The sequence below is a fragment of the Agelaius tricolor genome, unplaced genomic scaffold (genome assembly GCF_023055355.1).
Source record: "Agelaius tricolor isolate 1412-34295 unplaced genomic scaffold, bAgeTri1.0.p SCAF_3, whole genome shotgun sequence".
Taxonomy (NCBI): domain Eukaryota; kingdom Metazoa; phylum Chordata; class Aves; order Passeriformes; family Icteridae; genus Agelaius; species Agelaius tricolor.
Genome location: NW_027269263.1, coordinates 58,760,377 through 58,776,333, shown reverse-complemented (window position 1 = coordinate 58,776,333; position 15,957 = coordinate 58,760,377).

Genomic DNA, 15,957 nt, shown 5'->3' with positions numbered 1-15,957 from the left:
TTTAGTGTCTTCAAGAAATGGTCTCTGAGGGAAACAGTTGCATTGCAAAGGACCAAAACATGTCAAAACTAAGCTCAGAGATGTTGCAAAAGCAGGGCAAAAAGGCAAGGAGGAAGACAAAACTATGAGGGGAAAATATAATAGACATGGCATGGCTGCTTTACAAAAAAAAAAAAAAAAAAAAAAAATTTCCCATATGCTATCAAGTGCAGGCAGATGCAGCAAAGCTTGCCAAAACTGATCCCTGCTGAAGGCCAAAACAGAGAAGAAGGACTTAGAAACACGCTGGAAAGGAGATAGCATCAAAGGAATTGCTATTGGAGGAGAAAAAAAAAAAAAAGTGGGAAATTTGGGCCATTTAATGACTATGAGAAAATGGACCGGGATTCTATCAGAGCAGTGCAAAAAACCTAAATATGCCAAAACTAAGCTCAGTTTCCCTTGCAAAAGCTGGGCAAAAAGGCAAGGAGGAAGACAAAACTATGGGGGGAAAATATAATAGACATGGCATGGCTGCTTTAACAAAAAAAAAAAAAAACAAAAAAAAAATTCCCATATGCTATCAAGTGCAGGCAGATGCAGCAAAGCTTGCCAAAACTGATCCCCGCTGAAGGCCAAAACAGAGAAGAAGGACTTAGAAACACGCTGGAAAGGAGATAGCATCAAAGGAATTGCAATTGGAGGAGAAAAAAAAAAAAACTGGGAAATTTGGGCAACTTGGTGACTATGAGAAAATGGACTGCGATACTACCAGAGCAGTGCAAAAATCTAAAACATGCCAAAACTAAGCTCACAAATGCTGCAAAAGCAGGGGAAAAAGTCAAGGAGGAAGACTAAACTTGGAGGGGAAGATATGAGGGACATGGCATGGACTCTAAAAAAAACTAGAAAAAAAAGAAAAAAAATGTTTGAAAAAGTTCAAGGCATCAAAAGGCATGGCATGTCATCAAGTCCAGGGACATGCACCAAAGATTCCTCTCTTGGTCCCCATTGAAATCGCAAGATTCCGTTTCCCTTCCCGAAAGGAAATGAAATTTCCTTTCGGGAAGGGAAACGGAATCTTGCGCATCCCAAAAGAAAGGCTTACAAACACTCTGGAAAGGAGATAGGATCAAATGAAATGCAACTGAAAAAAAGCCGAAAAAACCAGAAAATCGGGAGTTTTAGTGTCTTCAAGAAATGGTCTCTGAGGGAAACAGTTGCATTGCAAAGGACCAAAACATGTCAAAACGAAGCTCAGAGATGTTGCAAAAGCAGGGCAAAAAGGCAAGGAGGAAGACAAAACTATGAGGGGAAAATATAATAGACATGGCATGGCTGCTTTACAAAAAAAAAAAAAAACAAAAAAAATTTCCCATATGCTATCAAGTGCAGGCAGATGCAGCAAAGCTTGCCAAAACTGATCCCCGCTGAAGGCCAAAACAGAGAAGAAGGACTTAGAAACACGCTGGAAAGGAGATAGCATCAAAGGAATTGCAATTGGAGGAGAAAAAAAAAAAAAACTGGGAAATTTGGGCAACTTGGTGACTATGAGAAAATGGACCGGGATTCTATCAGAGCAGTGCAAAAAACCTAAATATGCCAAAACTAAGCTCAGTTTCCCTTGCAAAAGCTGGGCAAAAAGGCAAGGAGGAAGACAAAACTATGGGGGGAAAATATAATAGACATGGCATGGCTGCTTTAACAAAAAAAAAATTCCCATATGCTATCAAGTGCAGGCAGATGCAGCAAAGCTTGCCAAAACTGATCCCCGCTGAAGGCCAAAACAGAGAAGAAGGACTTAGAAACACACTGGAAAGGAGATAGCATCAAAGGAATTGCAATTGGAGGAGAAAAAAAAAAAAACTGGGAAATTTGGGCAACTTGGTGACTATGAGAAAATGGACCGCGATACTACCAGAGCAGTGCAAAAATCTAAAACATGCCAAAACTAAGCTCACAAATGCTGCAAAAGCAGGGGAAAAAGTCAAGGAGGAAGACTAAACTTGGAGGGGAAGATATGAGGGACATGGCATGGACTCTAAAAAAAACTAGAAAAAAAGAAAAAAAAAGTTTGAAAAAGTTCAAGGCATCAAAAGGCATGGCATGTCATCAAGTCCAGGGACATGCACCAAAGATTCCTCTCTTGGTCCCCATTGAAATCGCAAGATTCCGTTTCCCTTCCCGAAAGGAAATGAAATGAAATTTCCTTTCGGGAAGGGAAACGGAATCTTGCGCATCCCAAAAGAAAGGCTTACAAACACTCTGGAAAGGAGATAGGATCAAATGAAATGCAACTGAAAAAAAGCCGAAAAAACCAGAAAATCGGGAGTTTTAGTGTCTTCAAGAAATGGTCTCTGAGGGAAACAGTTGCATTGCAAAGGACCAAAACATGTCAAAACGAAGCTCAGAGATGTTGCAAAAGCAGGGCAAAAAGGCAAGGAGGAAGACAAAACTATGAGGGGAAAATATAATAGACATGGCATGGCTGCTTTACAAAAAAAAAAAAAAAAAAAAAAAAATTTCCCATATGCTATCAAGTGCAGGCAGATGCAGCAAAGCTTGCCAAAACTGATCCCCGCTGAAGGCCAAAACAGAGAAGAAGGACTTAGAAACACGCTGGAAAGGAGATAGCATCAAAGGAATTGCTATTGGAGGAGAAAAAAAAAAAAAGTGGGAAATTTGGGCCATTTAATGACTATGTGAAAATGGACCGCGATACTACCAGAGCAGTGCAAAAATCTAAAACATGCCAAAACTAAGCTCACAAATGCTGCAAAAGCAGGGGAAAAAGTCAAGGAGGAAGACTAAACGTGGAGGGGGAGATATGAGGGACATGGCATGGACTCTAAAAAAAACTAGAAAAAAAGAAAAAAAAAGTTTGAAAAAGTTCAAGGCATCAAAAGGCATGGCATGTCATCAAGTCCAGGGACATGCACCAAAGATTCCTCTCTTGGTCCCCATTGAAATCGCAAGATTCCGTTTCCCTTCCCGAAAGGAAATTTCATTTCCTTTCGGGAAGGGAAACGGAATCTTGCGCATCCCAAAAGAAAGGCTTACAAACACTCTGGAAAGGAGATAGGATCAAATGAAATGCAACTGAAAAAAAGCCGAAAAAACCAGAAAATCGGGAGTTTTAGTGTCTTCAAGAAATGGTCTCTGAGGGAAACAGTTGCATTGCAAAGGACCAAAACATGTCAAAACTAAGCTCAGTTTCCCTTGCAAAAGCAGGGCAAAAAGGCAAGGAGGAAGACAAAACTATGAGGGGAAAATATAATAGACATGGCATGGCTGCTTTACAAAAAAAAAAAAAAAAAAAAAAATTTCCCATATGCTATCAAGTGCAGGCAGATGCAGCAAAGCTTGCCAAAACTGATCCCTGCTGAAGGCCAAAACAGAGAAGAAGGACTTAGAAACACGCTGGAAAGGAGATAGCATCAAAGGAATTGCTATTGGAGGAGAAAAAAAAAAAAAAAGTGGGAAATTTGGGCCATTTAATGACTATGAGAAAATGGACCGGGATTCTATCAGAGCAGTGCAAAAAACCTAAATATGCCAAAACTAAGCTCAGTTTCCCTTGCAAAAGCTGGGCAAAAAGGCAAGGAGGAAGACAAAACTATGGGGGGAAAATATAATAGACATGGCATGGCTGCTTTAACAAAAAAAAAAAAAAAACAAAAAAAAAATTCCCATATGCTATCAAGTGCAGGCAGATGCAGCAAAGCTTGCCAAAACTGATCCCCGCTGAAGGCCAAAACAGAGAAGAAGGACTTAGAAACACGCTGGAAAGGAGATAGCATCAAAGGAATTGCAATTGGAGGAGAAAAAAAAAAAAACTGGGAAATTTGGGCAACTTGGTGACTATGAGAAAATGGACCGCGATACTACCAGAGCAGTGCAAAAATCTAAAACATGCCAAAACTAAGCTCACAAATGCTGCAAAAGCAGGGGAAAAAGTCAAGGAGGAAGACTAAACTTGGAGGGGAAGATATGAGGGACATGGCATGGACTCTAAAAAAAACTAGAAAAAAAGAAAAAAAAAGTTTGAAAAAGTTCAAGGCATCAAAAGGCATGGCATGTCATCAAGTCCAGGGACATGCACCAAAGATTCCTCTCTTGGTCCCCATTGAAATCGCAAGATTCCGTTTCCCTTCCCGAAAGGAAATTTCATTTCCTTTCGGGAAGGGAAACGGAATCTTGCGCATCCCAAAAGAAAGGCTTACAAACACTCTGGAAAGGAGATAGGATCAAATGAAATGCAACTGAAAAAAAGCCGAAAAAACCAGAAAATCGGGAGTTTTAGTGTCTTCAAGAAATGGTCTCTGAGGGAAACAGTTGCATTGCAAAGGACCAAAACATGTCAAAACTAAGCTCAGAGATGTTGCAAAAGCAGGGCAAAAAGGCAAGGAGGAAGACAAAACTATGAGGGGAAAATATAATAGACATGGCATGGCTGCTTTACAAAAAAAAAAAAAAAAAAAAAAATTCCCATATGCTATCAAGTGCAGGCAGATGCAGCAAAGCTTGCCAAAACTGATCCCCGCTGAAGGCCAAAACAGAGAAGAAGGACTTAGAAACATGCTGGAAAGGAGATAGCATCAAAGGAATTGCTATTGGAGGAGAAAAAAAAAAAAAAGTGGGAAATTTGGGCAACTTGGTGACTATGAGAAAATGGACCGGGATTCTATCAGAGCAGTGCAAAAAACCTAAATATGCCAAAACTAAGCTCAGTTTCCCTTGCAAAAGCTGGGCAAAAAGGCAAGGAGGAAGACAAAACTATGGGGGGAAAATATAATAGACATGGCATGGCTGCTTTAACAAAAAAAAAAAAAAACAAAAAAAAAATTCCCATATGCTATCAAGTGCAGGCAGATGCAGCAAAGCTTGCCAAAACTGATCCCCGCTGAAGGCCAAAACAGAGAAGAAGGACTTAGAAACACGCTGGAAAGGAGATAGCATCAAAGGAATTGCAATTGGAGGAGAAAAAAAAAAAAACTGGGAAATTTGGGCAACTTGGTGACTATGAGAAAATGGACCGCGATACTACCAGAGCAGTGCAAAAATCTAAAACATGCCAAAACTAAGCTCACAAATGCTGCAAAAGCAGGGGAAAAAGTCAAGGAGGAAGACTAAACTTGGAGGGGAAGATATGAGGGACATGGCATGGACTCTAAAAAAAACTAGAAAAAAAAGAAAAAAAAAGTTTGAAAAAGTTCAAGGCATCAAAAGGCATGGCATGTCATCAAGTCCAGGGACATGCACCAAAGATTCCTCTCTTGGTCCCCATTGAAATCGCAAGATTCCGTTTCCCTTCCCGAAAGGAAATGAAATTTCCTTTCGGGAAGGGAAACGGAATCTTGCGCATCCCAAAAGAAAGGCTTACAAACACTCTGGAAAGGAGATAGGATCAAATGAAATGCAACTGAAAAAAAGCCGAAAAAACCAGAAAATCGGGAGTTTTAGTGTCTTCAAGAAATGGTCTCTGAGGGAAACAGTTGCATTGCAAAGGACCAAAACATGTCAAAACGAAGCTCAGAGATGTTGCAAAAGCAGGGCAAAAAGGCAAGGAGGAAGACAAAACTATGAGGGGAAAATATAATAGACATGGCATGGCTGCTTTACAAAAAAAAAAAAAAAAAAAAAAAATTTCCCATATGCTATCAAGTGCAGGCAGATGCAGCAAAGCTTGCCAAAACTGATCCCCGCTGAAGGCCAAAACAGAGAAGAAGGACTTAGAAACACGCTGGAAAGGAGATAGCATCAAAGGAATTGCTATTGGAGGAGAAAAAAAAAAAAAGTGGGAATTTTGGGCCATTTAATGACTATGAGAAAATGGACCGGGATTCTATCAGAGCAGTGCAAAAAACCTAAATATGCCAAAACTAAGCTCAGTTTCCCTTGCAAAAGCTGGGCAAAAAGGCAAGGAGGAAGACAAAACTATGGGGGGAAAATATAATAGACATGGCATGGCTGCTTTAACAAAAAAAAAAAAAACAAAACAAAAATTCCCATATGCTATCAAGTGCAGGCAGATGCAGCAAAGCTTGCCAAAACTGATCCCCGCTGAAGGCCAAAACAGAGAAGAAGGACTTAGAAACACGCTGGAAAGGAGATAGCATCAAAGGAATTGCAATTGGAGGAGAAAAAAAAAAAAACTGGGAAATTTGGGCAACTTGGTGACTATGAGAAAATGGACTGCGATACTACCAGAGCAGTGCAAAAATCTAAAACATGCCAAAACTAAGCTCACAAATGCTGCAAAAGCAGGGGAAAAAGTCAAGGAGGAAGACTAAACTTGGAGGGGAAGATATGAGGGACATGGCATGGACTCTAAAAAAAACTAGAAAAAAAGAAAAAAAAAGTTTGAAAAAGTTCAAGGCATCAAAAGGCATGGCATGTCATCAAGTCCAGGGACATGCACCAAAGATTCCTCTCTTGGTCCCCATTGAAATCGCAAGATTCCGTTTCCCTTCCCGAAAGGAAATGAAATTTCCTTTCGGGAAGGGAAACGGAATCTTGCGCATCCCAAAAGAAAGGCTTACAAACACTCTGGAAAGGAGATAGGATCAAATGAAATGCAACTGAAAAAAAGCCGAAAAAACCAGAAAATCGGGAGTTTTAGTGTCTTCAAGAAATGGTCTCTGAGGGAAACAGTTGCATTGCAAAGGACCAAAACATGTCAAAACTAAGCTCAGTTTCCCTTGCAAAAGCAGGGCAAAAAGGCAAGGAGGAAGACAAAACTATGAGGGGAAAATATAATAGACATGGCATGGCTGCTTTACAAAAAAAAAAAAAAAAAAAAAAATTTCCCATATGCTATCAAGTGCAGGCAGATGCAGCAAAGCTTGCCAAAACTGATCCCTGCTGAAGGCCAAAACAGAGAAGAAGGACTTAGAAACACGCTGGAAAGGAGATAGCATCAAAGGAATTGCTATTGGAGGAGAAAAAAAAAAAAAAAGTGGGAAATTTGGGCCATTTAATGACTATGAGAAAATGGACCGGGATTCTATCAGAGCAGTGCAAAAAACCTAAATATGCCAAAACTAAGCTCAGTTTCCCTTGCAAAAGCTGGGCAAAAAGGCAAGGAGGAAGACAAAACTATGGGGGGAAAATATAATAGACATGGCATGGCTGCTTTAACAAAAAAAAAAAAAAAACAAAAAAAAAATTCCCATATGCTATCAAGTGCAGGCAGATGCAGCAAAGCTTGCCAAAACTGATCCCCGCTGAAGGCCAAAACAGAGAAGAAGGACTTAGAAACACGCTGGAAAGGAGATAGCATCAAAGGAATTGCAATTGGAGGAGAAAAAAAAAAAAACTGGGAAATTTGGGCAACTTGGTGACTATGAGAAAATGGACCGCGATACTACCAGAGCAGTGCAAAAATCTAAAACATGCCAAAACTAAGCTCACAAATGCTGCAAAAGCAGGGGAAAAAGTCAAGGAGGAAGACTAAACTTGGAGGGGAAGATATGAGGGACATGGCATGGACTCTAAAAAAAACTAGAAAAAAAGAAAAAAAAAGTTTGAAAAAGTTCAAGGCATCAAAAGGCATGGCATGTCATCAAGTCCAGGGACATGCACCAAAGATTCCTCTCTTGGTCCCCATTGAAATCGCAAGATTCCGTTTCCCTTCCCGAAAGGAAATTTCATTTCCTTTCGGGAAGGGAAACGGAATCTTGCGCATCCCAAAAGAAAGGCTTACAAACACTCTGGAAAGGAGATAGGATCAAATGAAATGCAACTGAAAAAAAGCCGAAAAAACCAGAAAATCGGGAGTTTTAGTGTCTTCAAGAAATGGTCTCTGAGGGAAACAGTTGCATTGCAAAGGACCAAAACATGTCAAAACTAAGCTCAGAGATGTTGCAAAAGCAGGGCAAAAAGGCAAGGAGGAAGACAAAACTATGAGGGGAAAATATAATAGACATGGCATGGCTGCTTTAGAAAAAAAAAAAAAAAAAAAAAAAATTCCCATATGCTATCAAGTGCAGGCAGATGCAGCAAAGCTTGCCAAAACTGATCCCCGCTGAAGGCCAAAACAGAGAAGAAGGACTTAGAAACATGCTGGAAAGGAGATAGCATCAAAGGAATTGCTATTGGAGGAGAAAAAAAAAAAAAAGTGGGAAATTTGGGCAACTTGGTGACTATGAGAAAATGGACCGGGATTCTATCAGAGCAGTGCAAAAAACCTAAATATGCCAAAACTAAGCTCAGTTTCCCTTGCAAAAGCTGGGCAAAAAGGCAAGGAGGAAGACAAAACTATGGGGGGAAAATATAATAGACATGGCATGGCTGCTTTAACAAAAAAAAAAAAAAAACAAAAAAAAAATTCCCATATGCTATCAAGTGCAGGCAGATGCAGCAAAGCTTGCCAAAACTGATCCCCGCTGAAGGCCAAAACAGAGAAGAAGGACTTAGAAACACGCTGGAAAGGAGATAGCATCAAAGGAATTGCAATTGGAGGAGAAAAAAAAAAAAACTGGGAAATTTGGGCAACTTGGTGACTATGAGAAAATGGACCGCGATACTACCAGAGCAGTGCAAAAATCTAAAACATGCCAAAACTAAGCTCACAAATGCTGCAAAAGCAGGGGAAAAAGTCAAGGAGGAAGACTAAACTTGGAGGGGAAGATATGAGGGACATGGCATGGACTCTAAAAAAAACTAGAAAAAAAAGAAAAAAAAAGTTTGAAAAAGTTCAAGGCATCAAAAGGCATGGCATGTCATCAAGTCCAGGGACATGCACCAAAGATTCCTCTCTTGGTCCCCATTGAAATCGCAAGATTCCGTTTCCCTTCCCGAAAGGAAATGAAATTTCCTTTCGGGAAGGGAAACGGAATCTTGCGCATCCCAAAAGAAAGGCTTACAAACACTCTGGAAAGGAGATAGGATCAAATGAAATGCAACTGAAAAAAAGCCGAAAAAACCAGAAAATCGGGAGTTTTAGTGTCTTCAAGAAATGGTCTCTGAGGGAAACAGTTGCATTGCAAAGGACCAAAACATGTCAAAACGAAGCTCAGAGATGTTGCAAAAGCAGGGCAAAAAGGCAAGGAGGAAGACAAAACTATGAGGGGAAAATATAATAGACATGGCATGGCTGCTTTACAAAAAAAAAAAAAAAAAAAAAAAATTTCCCATATGCTATCAAGTGCAGGCAGATGCAGCAAAGCTTGCCAAAACTGATCCCCGCTGAAGGCCAAAACAGAGAAGAAGGACTTAGAAACACGCTGGAAAGGAGATAGCATCAAAGGAATTGCTATTGGAGGAGAAAAAAAAAAAAAGTGGGAATTTTGGGCCATTTAATGACTATGAGAAAATGGACCGGGATTCTATCAGAGCAGTGCAAAAAACCTAAATATGCCAAAACTAAGCTCAGTTTCCCTTGCAAAAGCTGGGCAAAAAGGCAAGGAGGAAGACAAAACTATGGGGGGAAAATATAATAGACATGGCATGGCTGCTTTAACAAAAAAAAAAAAAACAAAACAAAAATTCCCATATGCTATCAAGTGCAGGCAGATGCAGCAAAGCTTGCCAAAACTGATCCCCGCTGAAGGCCAAAACAGAGAAGAAGGACTTAGAAACACGCTGGAAAGGAGATAGCATCAAAGGAATTGCAATTGGAGGAGAAAAAAAAAAAAACTGGGAAATTTGGGCAACTTGGTGACTATGAGAAAATGGACTGCGATACTACCAGAGCAGTGCAAAAATCTAAAACATGCCAAAACTAAGCTCACAAATGCTGCAAAAGCAGGGGAAAAAGTCAAGGAGGAAGACTAAACTTGGAGGGGAAGATATGAGGGACATGGCATGGACTCTAAAAAAAACTAGAAAAAAAGAAAAAAAAAGTTTGAAAAAGTTCAAGGCATCAAAAGGCATGGCATGTCATCAAGTCCAGGGACATGCACCAAAGATTCCTCTCTTGGTCCCCATTGAAATCGCAAGATTCCGTTTCCCTTCCCGAAAGGAAATGAAATTTCCTTTCGGGAAGGGAAACGGAATCTTGCGCATCCCAAAAGAAAGGCTTACAAACACTCTGGAAAGGAGATAGGATCAAATGAAATGCAACTGAAAAAAAGCCGAAAAAACCAGAAAATCGGGAGTTTTAGTGTCTTCAAGAAATGGTCTCTGAGGGAAACAGTTGCATTGCAAAGGACCAAAACATGTCAAAACGAAGCTCAGAGATGTTGCAAAAGCAGGGCAAAAAGGCAAGGAGGAAGACAAAACTATGAGGGGAAAATATAATAGACATGGCATGGCTGCTTTACAAAAAAAAAAAAAAAAAAAAAAATTTCCCATATGCTATCAAGTGCAGGCAGATGCAGCAAAGCTTGCCAAAACTGATCCCCGCTGAAGGCCAAAACAGAGAAGAAGGACTTAGAAACACGCTGGAAAGGAGATAGCATCAAAGGAATTGCTATTGGAGGAGAAAAAAAAAAAAAAAGTGGGAAACTTGGGCCATTTAATGACTATGAGAAAATGGACCGGGATTCTATCAGAGCAGTGCAAAAAACCTAAATATGCCAAAACTAAGCTCAGTTTCCCTTGCAAAAGCTGGGCAAAAAGGCAAGGAGGAAGACAAAACTATGGGGGGAAAATATAATAGACATGGCATGGCTGCTTTAACAAAAAAAAAAAAAACAAAACAAAAATTCCCATATGCTATCAAGTGCAGGCAGATGCAGCAAAGCTTGCCAAAACTGATCCCCGCTGAAGGCCAAAACAGAGAAGAAGGACTTAGAAACACGCTGGAAAGGAGATAGCATCAAAGGAATTGCAATTGGAGGAGAAAAAAAAAAAAACTGGGAAATTTGGGCAACTTGGTGACTATGAGAAAATGGACTGCGATACTACCAGAGCAGTGCAAAAATCTAAAACATGCCAAAACTAAGCTCACAAATGCTGCAAAAGCAGGGGAAAAAGTCAAGGAGGAAGACTAAACTTGGAGGGGAAGATATGAGGGACATGGCATGGACTCTAAAAAAAACTAGAAAAAAAGAAAAAAAAAGTTTGAAAAAGTTCAAGGCATCAAAAGGCATGGCATGTCATCAAGTCCAGGGACATGCACCAAAGATTCCTCTCTTGGTCCCCATTGAAATCGCAAGATTCCGTTTCCCTTCCCGAAAGGAAATGAAATTTCCTTTCGGGAAGGGAAACGGAATCTTGCGCATCCCAAAAGAAAGGCTTACAAACACTCTGGAAAGGAGATAGGATCAAATGAAATGCAACTGAAAAAAAGCCGAAAAAACCAGAAAATCGGGAGTTTTAGTGTCTTCAAGAAATGGTCTCTGAGGGAAACAGTTGCATTGCAAAGGACCAAAACATGTCAAAACGAAGCTCAGAGATGTTGCAAAAGCAGGGCAAAAAGGCAAGGAGGAAGACAAAACTATGAGGGGAAAATATAATAGACATGGCATGGCTGCTTTACAAAAAAAAAAAAAAAAAAAAAAAAATTTCCCATATGCTATCAAGTGCAGGCAGATGCAGCAAAGCTTGCCAAAACGGATCCCTGCTGAAGGCCAAAACAGAGAAGAAGGACTTAGAAACACGCTGGAAAGGAGATAGCATCAAAGGAATTGCTATTGGAGGAGAAAAAAAAAAAAAAGTGGGAAATTTGGGCCATTTAATGACTATGAGAAAATGGACCGGGATTCTATCAGAGCAGTGCAAAAAACCTAAATATGCCAAAACTAAGCTCAGTTTCCCTTGCAAAAGCTGGGCAAAAAGGCAAGGAGGAAGACAAAACTATGGGGGGAAAATATAATAGACATGGCATGGCTGCTTTAACAAAAAAAAAAAAAAAACAAAACAAAAATTCCCATATGCTATCAAGTGCAGGCAGATGCAGCAAAGCTTGCCAAAACTGATCCCCGCTGAAGGCCAAAACAGAGAAGAAGGACTTAGAAACACGCTGGAAAGGAGATAGCATCAAAGGAATTGCAATTGGAGGAGAAAAAAAAAAAAACTGGGAAATTTGGGCAACTTGGTGACTATGAGAAAATGGACCGCGATACTACCAGAGCAGTGCAAAAATCTAAAACATGCCAAAACTAAGCTCACAAATGCTGCAAAAGCAGGGGAAAAAGTCAAGGAGGAAGACTAAACTTGGAGGGGAAGATATGAGGGACATGGCATGGACTCTAAAAAAAACTAGAAAAAAAAGAAAAAAAAAGTTTGAAAAAGTTCAAGGCATCAAAAGGCATGGCATGTCATCAAGTCCAGGGACATGCACCAAAGATTCCTCTCTTGGTCCCCATTGAAATCGCAAGATTCCGTTTCCCTTCCCGAAAGGAAATGAAATTTCCTTTCGGGAAGGGAAACGGAATCTTGCGCATCCCAAAAGAAAGGCTTACAAACACTCTGGAAAGGAGATAGGATCAAATGAAATGCAACTGAAAAAAAGCCGAAAAAACCAGAAAATCGGGAGTTTTAGTGTCTTCAAGAAATGGTCTCTGAGGGAAACAGTTGCATTGCAAAGGACCAAAACATGTCAAAACGAAGCTCAGAGATGTTGCAAAAGCAGGGCAAAAAGGCAAGGAGGAAGACAAAACTATGAGGGGAAAATATAATAGACATGGCATGGCTGCTTTACAAAAAAAAAAAAAAAAAAAAAAAATTTCCCATATGCTATCAAGTGCAGGCAGATGCAGCAAAGCTTGCCAAAACTGATCCCCGCTGAAGGCCAAAACAGAGAAGAAGGACTTAGAAACACGCTGGAAAGGAGATAGCATCAAAGGAATTGCTATTGGAGGAGAAAAAAAAAAAAAAGTGGGAAATTTGGGCAACTTGGTGACTATGAGAAAATGGACCGGGATTCTATCAGAGCAGTGCAAAAAACCTAAATATGCCAAAACTAAGCTCAGTTTCCCTTGCAAAAGCTGGGCAAAAAGGCAAGGAGGAAGACAAAACTATGGGGGGAAAATATAATAGACATGGCATGGCTGCTTTAACAAAAAAAAAAAAAAACAAAAAAAAAATTCCCATATGCTATCAAGTGCAGGCAGATGCAGCAAAGCTTGCCAAAACTGATCCCCGCTGAAGGCCAAAACAGAGAAGAAGGACTTAGAAACACGCTGGAAAGGAGATAGCATCAAAGGAATTGCAATTGGAGGAGAAAAAAAAAAAAACTGGGAAATTTGGGCAACTTGGTGACTATGAGAAAATGGACCGCGATACTACCAGAGCAGTGCAAAAATCTAAAACATGCCAAAACTAAGCTCACAAATGCTGCAAAAGCAGGGGAAAAAGTCAAGGAGGAAGACTAAACTTGGAGGGGAAGATATGAGGGACATGGCATGGACTCTAAAAAAAACTAGAAAAAAAAGAAAAAAAAAGTTTGAAAAAGTTCAAGGCATCAAAAGGCATGGCATGTCATCAAGTCCAGGGACATGCACCAAAGATTCCTCTCTTGGTCCCCATTGAAATCGCAAGATTCCGTTTCCCTTCCCGAAAGGAAATGAAATTTCCTTTCGGGAAGGGAAACGGAATCTTGCGCATCCCAAAAGAAAGGCTTACAAACACTCTGGAAAGGAGATAGGATCAAATGAAATGCAACTGAAAAAAAGCCGAAAAAACCAGAAAATCGGGAGTTTTAGTGTCTTCAAGAAATGGTCTCTGAGGGAAACAGTTGCATTGCAAAGGACCAAAACATGTCAAAACGAAGCTCAGAGATGTTGCAAAAGCAGGGCAAAAAGGCAAGGAGGAAGACAAAACTATGAGGGGAAAATATAATAGACATGGCATGGCTGCTTTAACAAAAAAAAAAAAAAAAAAAAAAAAATTTCCCATATGCTATCAAGTGCAGGCAGATGCAGCAAAGCTTGCCAAAACTGATCCCTGCTGAAGGCCAAAACAGAGAAGAAGGACTTAGAAACACGCTGGAAAGGAGATAGCATCAAAGGAATTGCTATTGGAGGAGAAAAAAAAAAAAAGTGGGAATTTTGGGCCATTTAATGACTATGAGAAAATGGACCGGGATTCTATCAGAGCAGTGCAAAAAACCTAAATATGCCAAAACTAAGCTCAGTTTCCCTTGCAAAAGCTGGGCAAAAAGGCAAGGAGGAAGACAAAACTATGGGGGGAAAATATAATAGACATGGCATGGCTGCTTTAACAAAAAAAAAAAAAACAAAACAAAAATTCCCATATGCTATCAAGTGCAGGCAGATGCAGCAAAGCTTGCCAAAACTGATCCCCGCTGAAGGCCAAAACAGAGAAGAAGGACTTAGAAACACGCTGGAAAGGAGATAGCATCAAAGGAATTGCAATTGGAGGAGAAAAAAAAAAAAACTGGGAAATTTGGGCAACTTGGTGACTATGAGAAAATGGACTGCGATACTACCAGAGCAGTGCAAAAATCTAAAACATGCCAAAACTAAGCTCACAAATGCTGCAAAAGCAGGGGAAAAAGTCAAGGAGGAAGACTAAACTTGGAGGGGAAGATATGAGGGACATGGCATGGACTCTAAAAAAAACTAGAAAAAAAGAAAAAAAAAGTTTGAAAAAGTTCAAGGCATCAAAAGGCATGGCATGTCATCAAGTCCAGGGACATGCACCAAAGATTCCTCTCTTGGTCCCCATTGAAATCGCAAGATTCCGTTTCCCTTCCCGAAAGGAAATGAAATTTCCTTTCGGGAAGGGAAACGGAATCTTGCGCATCCCAAAAGAAAGGCTTACAAACACTCTGGAAAGGAGATAGGATCAAATGAAATGCAACTGAAAAAAAGCCGAAAAAACCAGAAAATCGGGAGTTTTAGTGTCTTCAAGAAATGGTCTCTGAGGGAAACAGTTGCATTGCAAAGGACCAAAACATGTCAAAACGAAGCTCAGAGATGTTGCAAAAGCAGGGCAAAAAGGCAAGGAGGAAGACAAAACTATGAGGGGAAAATATAATAGACATGGCATGGCTGCTTTACAAAAAAAAAAAAAAAAAAAAAAAAAATTTCCCATATGCTATCAAGTGCAGGCAGATGCAGCAAAGCTTGCCAAAACTGATCCCTGCTGAAGGCCAAAACAGAGAAGAAGGACTTAGAAACACGCTGGAAAGGAGATAGCATCAAAGGAATTGCTATTGGAGGAGAAAAAAAAAAAAAAAGTGGGAAACTTGGGCCATTTAATGACTATGAGAAAATGGACCGGGATTCTATCAGAGCAGTGCAAAAAACCTAAATATGCCAAAACTAAGCTCAGTTTCCCTTGCAAAAGCTGGGCAAAAAGGCAAGGAGGAAGACAAAACTATGGGGGGAAAATATAATAGACATGGCATGGCTGCTTTACAAAAAAAAAAAAAAAAAAAAAAAAATTTCCCATATGCTATCAAGTGCAGGCAGATGCAGCAAAGCTTGCCAAAACTGATCCCCGCTGAAGGCCAAAACAGAGAAGAAGGACTTAGAAACACGCTGGAAAGGAGATAGCATCAAAGGAATTGCTATTGGAGGAGAAAAAAAAAAAAAGTGGGAAATTTGGGCCATTTAATGACTATGTGAAAATGGACCGCGATACTACCAGAGCAGTGCAAAAATCTAAAACATGCCAAAACTAAGCTCACAAATGCTGCAAAAGCAGGGGAAAAAGTCAAGGAGGAAGACTAAACTTGGAGGGGGAGATATGAGGGACATGGCATGGACTCTAAAAAAAACTAGAAAAAAAGAAAAAAAAAGTTTGAAAAAGTTCAAGGCATCAAAAGGCATGGCATGTCATCAAGTCCAGGGACATGCACCAAAGATTCCTCTCTTGGTCCCCATTGAAATCGCAAGATTCCGTTTCCCTTCCCGAAAGGAAATGAAATTTCCTTTCGGGAAGGGAAACGGAATCTTGCGCATCCCAAAAGAAAGGCTTACAAACACTCTGGAAAGGAGATAGGATCAAATGAAATGCAACTGAAAAAAAGCCGAAAAAACCAGAAAATCGGGAGTTTTAGTGTCTTCAAGAAATGGTCTCTGAGGGAAACAGTTGCATTGCAAAGGACCAAAACATGTCAAA